Here is an 11,297-nt window from a genome sequence, read left to right as displayed (position 1 = left end):
CAAGTTCTCAACACAAAGGGGATTTATCAGCCCCAGAGGGACAAAGGGCAGGGAATGGGAGACAAAGACAGAAGACAGGGGACAAGGGGTAAAGAAAAGGGATGAGGGAGAAGGGGAAGGGATATTTGTCTTAGGGACAACAGACTGTCTCTGGATAGAGAAGAGACAGATGAGACATGGTGATTAGGAAAACGGCCGTTTATAAAGGGGAAGGGAGAAGCCCTCAGTCAGGATGGATTGGTTGTTTTGACCAGTCATATTAACTAGGTGAACCAAAGGGGTCTTTTGATTGCTGGACCTTGGGGGTCAGCGTCAAGAGGAGGAAGTGGCTAAATAAGGGAACAGACCTTGGTGCTAGCTCTAGGGATGTGACCTAATGGTTTAGCATGGCAGAGGGAATGGGGAGAAGGTCAAGGCCTGCCAGAGCCGTGTCTGCCACTCCGGGGCCTGCTAGAACCCTTGGGTCTATCGCTCTCCCAGGTTTGCTACATTTCTTCCTGGGGGGAAGGGACAAGTACCCAAAAGCACGAGTGACCGATGATGAATCTTTACTGCATCTAGAGTAGTCACAGAAACACATCCCTGAGCATGCCTGTGAGAGTGTTTCGAGAAAGGTTTAACTGAGGGAAGACCCATCCTGAACTTGAGTGGTACCTGTAGGTTGATGTCATTATGCAGGTGACGGCAGATACAGAATAGAACGAGGGCTGTCATTGGACGAGAAGGAAGGATGGGCGGGAGAAAAGTTTTAGAGAGGAGAGGAGACCAGAGAGAGAAAGAAGAGCAGCCGAGAGAACATGGAGGTGGGTGTTAAGATTTCTCTCTGCATACTTGCACCTTGTTATGACTATTCTTAAGGGATGGATGTGTACAGGATTTTGTGTGTCTAGATGAGCAAACCATATCTTATCTAGGTGGGCGGTTTATATCCTTATCAATTGGTTGTAAGTTTATTGTGTGGAAGTATTGTGGGTTGAGAATTTAACATGTTAATCTGATTGATGGGTTACAGTTCGTTGAGTCTTGATATTACCAGGTAGCTGGGACCAGAGTTCTTGGCTGACCAGGGCTGGCCAGGGCTGGTCAGGGCTGGCCAGGGTGAGTAACAATGGGAGCAGAGAGACTACTGGGGCTCGAAGATAGCTGGGCCAACATGATGTGGTGCCTCCCTGGAACCAGCCACCACTAAGATAAATTAAGGTTAGTTTTATATGGCCCTACAGTGTCAGAACTAATACCAGGGAGTGACCGCCCGAGTCTGAGGGTACCAGGGGCCCAGCATGGTACAGTGATGCACTGGAACCAGTCATGCTGTTCCTAATACTACCACAACAGGTGCCCTCATGGGCTGGGGTCCAGGACTGAATAAAAAACAGAGAACAAACTGAGTTCCTCTCTCTCTCTCTCTCTCTCTCTCTCTCTCTCTCTCTCTCTCTCTCTCTCCCCTCCCCCCTCCACTACTTGTTGATGGATTCTATGTGACCAGCTGCCTTGCACTCTGGCCAACATGCCCCCCCCCCATGATGGACTGTACCCTCAAGCTGTGAACCAAAACAAGCCCTCCTCCCTTAAGATCGTTTTGTACAGCAACAAGAAGAGTAACTAATACCGGTGTCGTAGTGAGGGTTCCCGTTGTGTTAGACTCCATGACCAAAAGCAACTTGAGAAGGAGAGGGTTTATTTCAGCTCACAGTTTGTAGTCTATCAACCAGGGAGGTCAGGGCAGAAGCCATGGAGGTACACTGCTTACTGATTTCCTCCCATGGCTTGCTCAGTCTGCCTTTTAAAGCACACAGAGCCACCAGCCCAGAGGTGATAACCACTCAAAAAAGGTTGGGCCTGCTGCACCCAACATTAATTGAGAAAATGTGCTACAGATTTACCTGCAGGCTGTTTGGGGCATCTCCTCAATTGGGGGTCCCTCTTCTCAAATGACTCTAGCTTGTGTCCAATAGACATAAACAAATCAGCACACAAGGGGGCCGTAAATACTTGTGGAGCAAGAACGGCACAGTCGGACGCAGAACGTGGCTGCCTACAGCCAGGTGGACAGGAAGAGCTGGAGAAGCGGTGTCCACGAGCTCGGAACTGAGAAGCCACAATGGTCAGGACACACGAGGCCACTGCCTCCCAGGCATAGGTAGAGGCTGTTTGGAGAACTTGGTTGAGTTGAGCTCTAACTGAACAAAGTCCCCGGGAATCTCAGCGGATTAAGGCTCAGAGGCTCCGGAACCCTAATCCTCCCACTCTGAGGCTGTCCTGAACCACAGCAACCCCTTGACCGGCCGTGGGGAATTATGTTTCCCTTCTGGCTCATAAAACATTCATTTGCCCTAATTCAAATATTTTCGCCCTTTAGAAGACTTGTTAATACTGAATTTTAAAAAGCATTTAAAATATGCTTTGATCTGACAGGAGCAGTAGTTCATGTATTATTGATTTTAACTGGAGGATTCTCTCCTTTCTTGAACAGAAGGGTCCGCTATGTCTGAGGCCTGAGGCGGGCAGGGCTGCAGAGATGATGCACAGAGGGGTTGTCACCCAGCCTGGACTGACAGGAGGAAGCCAGGGCCCTGTGTTCAGGCACCAGAAAATGGGGCTCCAGCTCCTGCCTTTCCTTTTCCTGGTTGAGGTCCCAGATGCAGGAAAGTGAGAAGATTGATAGGCCCTGCCCCACGCTGTGTGACCCTGTGTCTCTGGGCTGCAGCCTAGAAACCTATAAATAACATCTTGCTGCCTGCACAGAGGGGAAGCATGAGTGAGAGGCCATCTGAAGAAGTCACCATCCCATAAGTTCCATCAGATGCCATTTCTCATTTCTTCCTCCAAGTCCCACTGGATGTGCGCCCTCCACTGTAGACCCTGTGCTCTGAAGTCAGAACTGGCTGGATGGAGCCTGGGGCAGGACCTGGAAACACTCCCAGCCTGTCTCATCAGGATAGCCTCTGAATTCCCCAGAACCTACAGGACACTCCAGCAGTATTCTGCAGTCAGGCTCATGCTGCCTGCTCTTGGCTCTGGTAAGATCTGCCAGCTCAGGCTGCCTTTCCGTGCCAGCTTCTGCACCAGCCACCAGCCCCAAGGGACCTATTAGCATCTCAAGACTCACACAAGGCTCCCCGTGTGACAGTGTTCACTGGAGAGGCTAAGGAAGGCTGGGCAGCTATGGATAATACAGCGCAGCTCCATGGAATGGGGACTTGGAGCTGTCTCAGTAAACCCCAGTGAGGAGTGTGGACACTTGGCTTACTTAGAGAGTTACAAGACATATGGTGAGGGGCCACAGTATCCTGGGTCAGGGAGTAGCATGACAGGTAAACACCTTTGGACACTCCTAGGAACCAGAGTCATAAGCCCTTAAGCAGAGAGACCTGTGAGGGCCGAGACTCCCCTAGACTGACCCAGAGGTTCTGCAGAGCGCCCTGCTTATCAGCACCCAGTGAAGACACATTAGCATGTGTTGCCTAAATCAGAGCACATGCAGGGGTCTTCCTACAGTGCTGTGTTCAGGACCCATCACTCCAATGAAGTCGCCGGAAGGGATGTGGTTCTATTCCAGCCCTGGAATGGTCCTTTGCAACGGGCAGACCAAGGAAGAGGCAAGCATCAGCCTGCTGTGGTACGGAGAAGCACTAGTGTGCCAGCCAGTGATGGAGCCCAACATCCAAACTTGGACAACAAAACCCAGTGAACTAAAAAGTCTAGGCCAAATACTTGGTTGGGGTGAAGACTGTTAGGGCCAAATCCCAAGCCAATTCTTTCTGATTTGTTTTGAGACATGGTTTCCCTGTGTAACCCCTGGTTGGGCTGAAACTTGCTATGTAGACCAGGCTGGCCTCGAACTCACAGAGATTCACCTGTTTCTGCCTCCTGAGTGCCGAGATTAAAGGTCTGTCAATTCTCCCGTTTTTCATATACTCTGCGTCCACTCAGCTACTGTGGCCCTCTCTTCCCATTGCATTACATGGATAGCGATTTGTTCCTTCCTCTCCTCCAAACCTTCCAAGGTCAACAGGGTCACAGCTGTGCCTTGCTCCAGGGCTGGGATCCCTGGGCTCTGGAACTCAGGTTTTCTGAAGAGGTTGGGATAAATCCAGTCCAGTCCCCTTTCAGCCTGGTTAATCCAACTTGGCCCTCCCATCCTGTACAGATGGATCCATTTTCTTCTAAGCTGCTTTTATTCAGGCTACCTGTGAATCAAGAAACCCACCTCATGCTAGGTTAGAGCCAGGCTAGAAGGCAGTGCAAATGCGAACTCTTTCTTCAGGCCATCCATGTGACCCCAGCTAGAGCTCTCTGCCAGCCTTCGACCCAGAGCCCATCTCTCAGCGATTTCTAAAAGAGGAAACAGACGGTAGTGCCTGGCTCCAAAGGAACCGTTGGGCCCACATTGGCTTTGGGTCCCTGCTGGGAGGTAGCAATTCTGGATGTGGGGTCAGCTTCACAAGAAAGCCTCTTTTCATCCTTGGACAAATACCTGGGAGACTTGACCTCCTGTTCCAGCGGTGACTTTAATGCCACTTGGGTTCAAACACTTCTCTTCTCTGGGCCTCAGTTTCTCCATGTTAGGATGTTTGTTAGACCTGATAATGGTAAACGCTGCTTTCATCACGCCTAACTCTTTTTATAGTATCCCTCAAAGGCCAACAAAACCCTCAGGGGGCGGTGCTTATCCTGCTGACCAATAACTAAACCCTCAGGGGTGGGCGGTGCTTACCCTGCTGACCAATTGCAAAGCCACACACAGAAAGTTCCGGGAAGTAAACAACCCTGTAGGATCTTACCAAGACCACCTGCAAGCAGGCTGAGACCCTGCAGGACTGTGTACAAAGTACAAAGGATACAAAAGGAAGAGAGGAGAGCAGAGGGAGAGAGGGAGTTTTGGTGGTGATGGGTGTCTTCCAACCTGGCAGAGGAACAAGCTGAACTTAGGAGGCTGGGTGGGACTTGAATCAATGGCCAGGCAGGGAGATGGTATAGCAGAGGTGGGCATCAGGGGGTCAGAAAGGGGAAAAGTCAGGCACAATGAAGGAGTAACAAGATCAAGATTAAAATTCAGAGTGAGATAACTTTGAGAGCAACCCTTTCTCTTTCTCTCATAACCGCCCTGGGAGCCCTGATCCGTTGGATAATAAGGGCATATACTTGGCCCTCAGCTGTTTGGTAATCCCAGCCTTCTCACTATTGTGGTCATATACGCAACACAGCAAGGGAAGGGAAGAAGGATTTATTTGGACTCACAGGTTGAGGGAGTACAGTCCCTCATGACACCGAAGGCTTGACAGAGGGAAGGTAAGATGTCTGGTCACAGTGCATACAAAGTCTGGGGGGAAAGAGCAATGCATGCTGGAACTAGCTAGCTGTACCCCTTTTATTCAGTCTGGGACCACAGCCTATGAGCTAATGCTGTCCACTGCTAGGATATAGCCATTCAATTACCTCAATTGAGAAATCCCCACAGACATCCCAAAGGTTCATCTCCTAATGACCCTAGAGGCTCCTTCAGTTGAAAGATCAATATGAGCATCCTGTCCAAATGCTTTCTAGAGCAGATCTCCTGGCCGCTTGGAACTAAAAAAGACTCTCCCACATGGCTCTGTCTCCCTGCAAGCAATAGGGGCCAGGAGGTAGGTGAGCAAATGATTCCTCCATGCTCAGGCTAGTCTAAGATCGACAGAAACTCTCCTCCTCGTGGGATGGCAAGGGGATGGTTGGTTTTAATTATTAAATTGGCAGAATCTGGAATCACCTGGGAGTACCCGGGAGAGATAGTCTAGATCAGATTGGTCTAGACTGTGGGCTACTGTCTTGTTGATGTGAGAAGACGAAGCCTAAAAATGGGAGGCCCTATTCTCTGACTTCAGGCCGTGAATCCTGCATTGTATGAGAGCTGAGAAAGTGAGCTGACACTCGGTGGTGGTGGTGGTGGTGGCACATGCTCTAATCACAGAGCTTGGAGGCAGAGATAAGTGGAGCTCTGAGTTCGAGGTCAGTCTGGTCTAGAGAGTGAGCTCAGGACAACCAGGGATACACAGAGAAACCCTGTCTTGAAAAACGAGTGAGAGGAGGTGGGGGTGGGGGCTGTAAGGGCGCTTCCACTCATTTCTCTTGACTATGGATACAGTGTTGCCAGCTCTTTTAACATCCTTGCTGCTGCCTTGACTCTGCTCTATGATGGCCTAGAACCTGGAATTGTAAGCTAAAATAAACTCTTTTTCCCCTAAGTTATTTTTGCTCAGGTATTTTTTACACAGAGACAGAAATAACACTTACATATGGTCTGAGAACATAGAAACTGTAGGCAAGGCCAGGTGAGGTGGTATGTCCTAGCAGTCTGGTGAGAGTGACAGGAGGGTTGCCCTGAGTTTCAGGCCAGTCTGCGTCAGACCTTGTCTCAGTGAACCTAGAGATGAGAACGAAAGGTAAAATCGAAGAATCATGTCATGTGAAGAGGCCAAGAAGGCAGCTGGGTGTGACCACAGACAAACAGAACAGTTCAAGAGAATCCAGCTCCAGCCTTTGAGCACATGACGGAGAGAACACAGCTTTAGCTAAGGTGAGCAGATTGAGAAGGGGAGGTCTGAGGGGACTGAAGCTGCCCTAGTCTCTTGTGCCACAAATTGGAATCACAACTACTGCCAAGAGACAAGAGTCTCTCCCACCCCAGGTCCCTTGTTGCTCTGAGCCTTGGCCAGCACTGTTCATTCCCTGATTTCTGAGAACCCGCCTCAAGGCTCACTTCCTGTAAGAAACCTCCTCCACTCTCCCTACTGCATCAGATCGCTGTGACTCAGGGCTGGCTCTAGACATTGGTCGAGTCAGGATAGGGACCACAAAGATTTGTTGTTGTAAAAATATAAAAATAAAACGGTAATGTTGGTCTTTTACCCCGCTTGGTCTGTACTGCGGTGCCCCGAGATATCTGCTAGATATCTGGGCGGAAACACATCCCATCTGCGCACTTTCCTACACTCAAAGCCTCACATAAAAGAACACACAACACAATAATCTTAGATCCAATTGGTGAGATATAATTGCCCACTTAAACATACAAAGCCTGGTACCATCCATCCCTTGAGAACATTAATAACAACCTGTGAATACACAGAGCAGAATCTTAACATCACCTGCCATCTTGTCCTGCCAGGCTTCTCTGCCCCTCTCTCCCTCCTCTTCCTTTCTCCCTAGTCTCCTCCTCTTTCTTCAAACTTCTCTTCCGCCCATCCTTCCTTCTCCTCCAATGGCAGGCCTCCTTCTATCCTGTACCTGCCCTTTACCTGTACTTTACAAATTCAATTGGGAGGCTCTGGTGAAGTCACCTGATAACTGAGTACTGACTAGGAAGCTGTCCTTGGGGCAATGGAACTAGCATCAAAATACAGATAACTTCAGGGCAAACCACAACAAAGATTATCTGCTGCGACACTTTATTTTTTTTAGACTGCAGCCCTGGCTGTTCTGGAACTTACTATTTCGACCAGGCTAGCCTTGCTCATGGAGATCCATCTGCCTCTCTCTCCCGAGTGCTGGGACTGTGTGTGCCACCCTACCCAGCATTATGATTACACACTAATTTACTACAACCTGGGTCGGACACAGAAGGGACTATTGCTTGTCTACATGGCTGCCACTACCACTAAGGAGCTGAGCTACATCTTGAACTTGGCTGTCACGAATCCAAGTCTGAGCCTTTGTCACTGTTGCCTGTGGCAGAGGATCCATCACTGGGCATGGAACTCGTCCTAAACTGCCTCAGAACTGTTGGGAATTCATCTAAGTGTATGGAGCAGAGGGCTGAACGGAGTCTGGGGGCCCTGCGTTAGTGAAGGATGGTGGGGGCAATCTAGGGGGAGTATATCAGGGAGAAGAAAACGTGGAGGGCCGGGTAGTGTTGTGAACAGTGCAGTCAAGAACGCCCTCCTGAGAATGAGATGACAAGAAAGTAGCATGCTTGGCCACTCAGAAAGATGGGGTAGGTGACTTCCACATGACTAGAGTAGCATATGTAAAGGCTCTGTGACAGGCTATTTCCAGAGCTGAATGGGCTTAGGGCAGTGTGTCAAACTCTCTTCTCTGTGTAGCGTAACCACCTTAGGCCTCTGAAGGTGCAGGGTGTACTAGGAAGGGAGCGGTCAGAGCATCCAGGAACATGTCCCTCCCCTCAGACTCCACAAGAGGCCACATTGGGTGTCGCAGCCACAGTCTGTGAGTGAACAGTCACATTAGAGTCTTTTTCTGTGGCAGACTTAGATCTTGGATACCTTTTGCCTGCTCAAGCCCTCCCATGACCTTGTAAGCAGCAGACCATTGGCTGAAAGTTCCCTGGGCATTTCTTAAACCTTGAAGGCCAAGAAGAGCCAAAGAAACCAGAACAAAATACCCAGGGGACCGCCAAAGGCCACGTACTACACACTCCCACTCAGAGAGAGGCCAGAGTTGGGAAGGGTCACTAAGGCCATTTGACATCAGTGGGCAGTCCCTCGGGCTGGCAACTGTCCTCGGGCAGGTGAGGTTGTGCGAGCCCCCTGCATCACCCACATTCCTTTGCTGAGTCACTGTCTCTGTCATCTACTCCCACTCACGGTGAGTCACTCGTGCCAATTGGCCCAATGTGCCTCCTCATCCTTCTTCAGGTTCCAGCCCCTGGTGCAAAGGGGGCTCATGGGGACAGAAATACTGAGCCCAAGCCAGTGGTACTGCTTCTGAGTAAGAATGAGTGACAGGATCTAAAGGAGTTAGCTCTTGAGACCTTGACAGCAAAGGCTCATGGGAGTTCACTAAGGGCAGCTCTAATACCTAGACAGAATTGTAATGGTGGTCTGGGGCCACAGGTGAGAGGCAGCTGGTACTACTCACTTGGGCTCCTTCTGAGGGTCTCGAGGCTCTGGGTAGTGTCTTTTCTCCCCTCCACAGTTATACTGGTATGCCAGAACTCTCAGGGACACATTGGGTATGCGAAGCCTGCTGGGACAGCAATTGAAAATAACAAGTTGATGGACTGAAAAGAAAAGAAAAAAAACCAAATCTATTCTCCAATCTAGTGTTCACCAAATATTTAAGCTCTGTTCTCCTTCTTCCTTGCAGGGAGGCAGTTACACGGCCTGACAGCCAGTCCCAGGAGCCTGGGCTTGAGTTGGAACTAATTACTAATTACTGATAAACATCAAATTAATACTGTTGGCCAAATTAAAATTAATTCAGAATAAACCAGAAATGCTGAGACAAAACCCCTTCTCCATTGCGCCTCTCATGTGAACTTACGGGCGCCCCTGAAATCTGTCAAACTTTGGGAGTCCCAAGACAAACACCCAACCCACAGAGACCTGTTTCATGACTGATGTCTCGATTGTTCCCATGGCAGCAGATCAACTGTGCCATCAACCACCGCACAGTCCTACATCACCAAGCATCTCACACCTGCTCCCCCTGGATCCCCAGAGCCCACTTGGGCTCCCAGCACAACTTCCCATCACCTTTGCAGTGCACAGCTCTTTCGTAGCCCTACCTGTCATCACCCGGTACTTCTTGGGCAATCTTTCCACCTGCTATAATGGAGTTGATGTCTTTCTCCTCCCTTTCTCTCTTTTAAGACAGGGACCATTGTGCCCAGGCAGGCCTGGAGCTCACGATGTATCTGAGGAAGACCTTAAACTTCTGATCCTCCCAAATGCTGGGATTACTGGCATGCATCTCTACACCTTGTTCATGTGGTACTGGGAATGGAACCCAAACTTCCTGCATGCTGGGCAAGTGCACCACCATTTGAGCTACACCCCCATCCCCAGAGTTGAAGTCTCATTTTGCTACCTTCCCCTTCACACCAAGTCCCTTTTGGTATTCATCTCATCCTTTCATGAAGCCTGGTGGTGATAATTTATCCAGAGAGCGAAAATCTATCCCATCTTCTCCCAGGGTGGTCAGACAATTATGCCGTCAAGTCTCCTGCTTTCTCCCTTGGGAGTCGATAGAAATTGAAGGAGAAGCTACCCCAAGGGTCCAACCGTAACTAAGGTCTTTGTGAGAGAGGACAGATTTCACGTCACCTAATCCAGTTTTATAGGTAAGAAGTCAAACAGAATTGAGAACAAGTCCCCAAATGAGAACCACGGTGTGGATGGATGGAGAATTTCTTGAGTATCGTTCTTCTCAGCAGGGCAAGGCTGCAGCCACTGGATGGGGATACATATTTATCCAGTGTCAGTACAGTTCAGAGACGGAGTGAATCTGCAGCCATCGGCTTGCTCATCCAACCAATTCTTTTTGTTTCAAAGAGAAACTGAGAGCCACGGATGTGTGACCTGCCTGTCAGTCACGGAGCAAAGTGGTCAGCAATCAGTGTCCTGGGCTGATGAATAGTAATCATGCCGATGCTCAAGCCGGAGCTAAAGCAGTCCCTTTCCTCCTGAGTGAATGGATCACCATAAAAACACAGCACCCGGAAGATGCCTGCGCACCACCTCCTTCTGAGGCTACCCACAATCCTTAGTTGGAGGGGGAGCTCAACGTTGCAGACATCCTCATTCAAAGAGAAAAAAGCAGGTGAAGAGAGCAAAGAAGTTAGGAGGACCGCATTGTCCCAACATGTCCTAGTCCCCAGGATGCTGAGGGCAGAAGGGGCCATGAGGACGGCTCAGACTCCCATCAGCCATGAATGTGACAGGGGCATTGCTGTGTGCTTGTCCTGAGGCCTTAGGCTCCTGCTCACATGGACAGCTGGATGTCATTATGAGCAGGGGCCAGAGAATACGATCTGGGGCTGAGAGGCTCGGGCAGAAATTACTCACCCGCCCTTTTTATAAAGACTTAGCTAAAATCTAGTTCTGTGCTTGCGTTTCAAACATAGTGTTAGCACCTATATTTAAACTACTGCATTTAAACCAGCTAGAATTGTACCAAGACCTTTTAGGCTTTCTACTCCTGAAAAAAGGAGGATAAAAATGGGACTAGAGAAATGGCTCGGCGGTTAAGAGCAGTAGCTGCTCTTCCACAGAACACAGGTTCAGTTCCCAGCACCAAGACGGTAGCTCACAACCAGATCCTGGAGCGAACTGGTGCCTTCTTTTGACTTCCACCAGCCCCAGGGCATGTGTTACACACACACACACACACACACACACACACGCAGGCACATACTTACGTGGATAAAATAAACTAAATCTAAGTAAATTAAAATTAAAATTAATGGGATAAAGAGTACAGAAATTGAATGTAATTACAAAGTGGTGTTCTTTGTTTTTTGTTGTTGTTGTTTTGTTTTGTTTTTCTTTGCAAAAGGCCTACACCATGAAATGGAGTCT

The 11,297-nt window shown here is 49.3% G+C and overlaps 1 long non-coding RNA gene across 1 annotated transcript in view; it reads right to left on the bottom strand.

Annotated features, from left to right (window-relative positions):
* Positions 1–1,659: 1,659 nt before the first annotated feature.
* Positions 1,660–11,297, bottom strand: part of LOC148003127 (uncharacterized) — a 13,860-nt gene continuing 4,222 nt past the window's right edge. The window contains exons 2-4 of the long non-coding RNA XR_015632156.1: positions 8,857–8,961; positions 6,274–6,403; positions 1,660–4,583 (exon numbers count right to left, since the gene is read on the bottom strand). This is a non-coding gene — a long non-coding RNA (uncharacterized LOC148003127). The remainder of the gene's footprint in view (positions 4,584–6,273; positions 6,404–8,856; positions 8,962–11,297) is intronic.

The sequence above is a fragment of the Rattus norvegicus genome, chromosome 10, assembly GCF_021556685.1.
Source record: "Rattus norvegicus strain SHRSP/BbbUtx chromosome 10, alternate assembly SHRSP_T2T, whole genome shotgun sequence".
In the NCBI taxonomy this organism is placed as follows: domain Eukaryota; kingdom Metazoa; phylum Chordata; class Mammalia; order Rodentia; family Muridae; genus Rattus; species Rattus norvegicus.
This window is presented reverse-complemented; position numbering and strand designations above follow the sequence as displayed.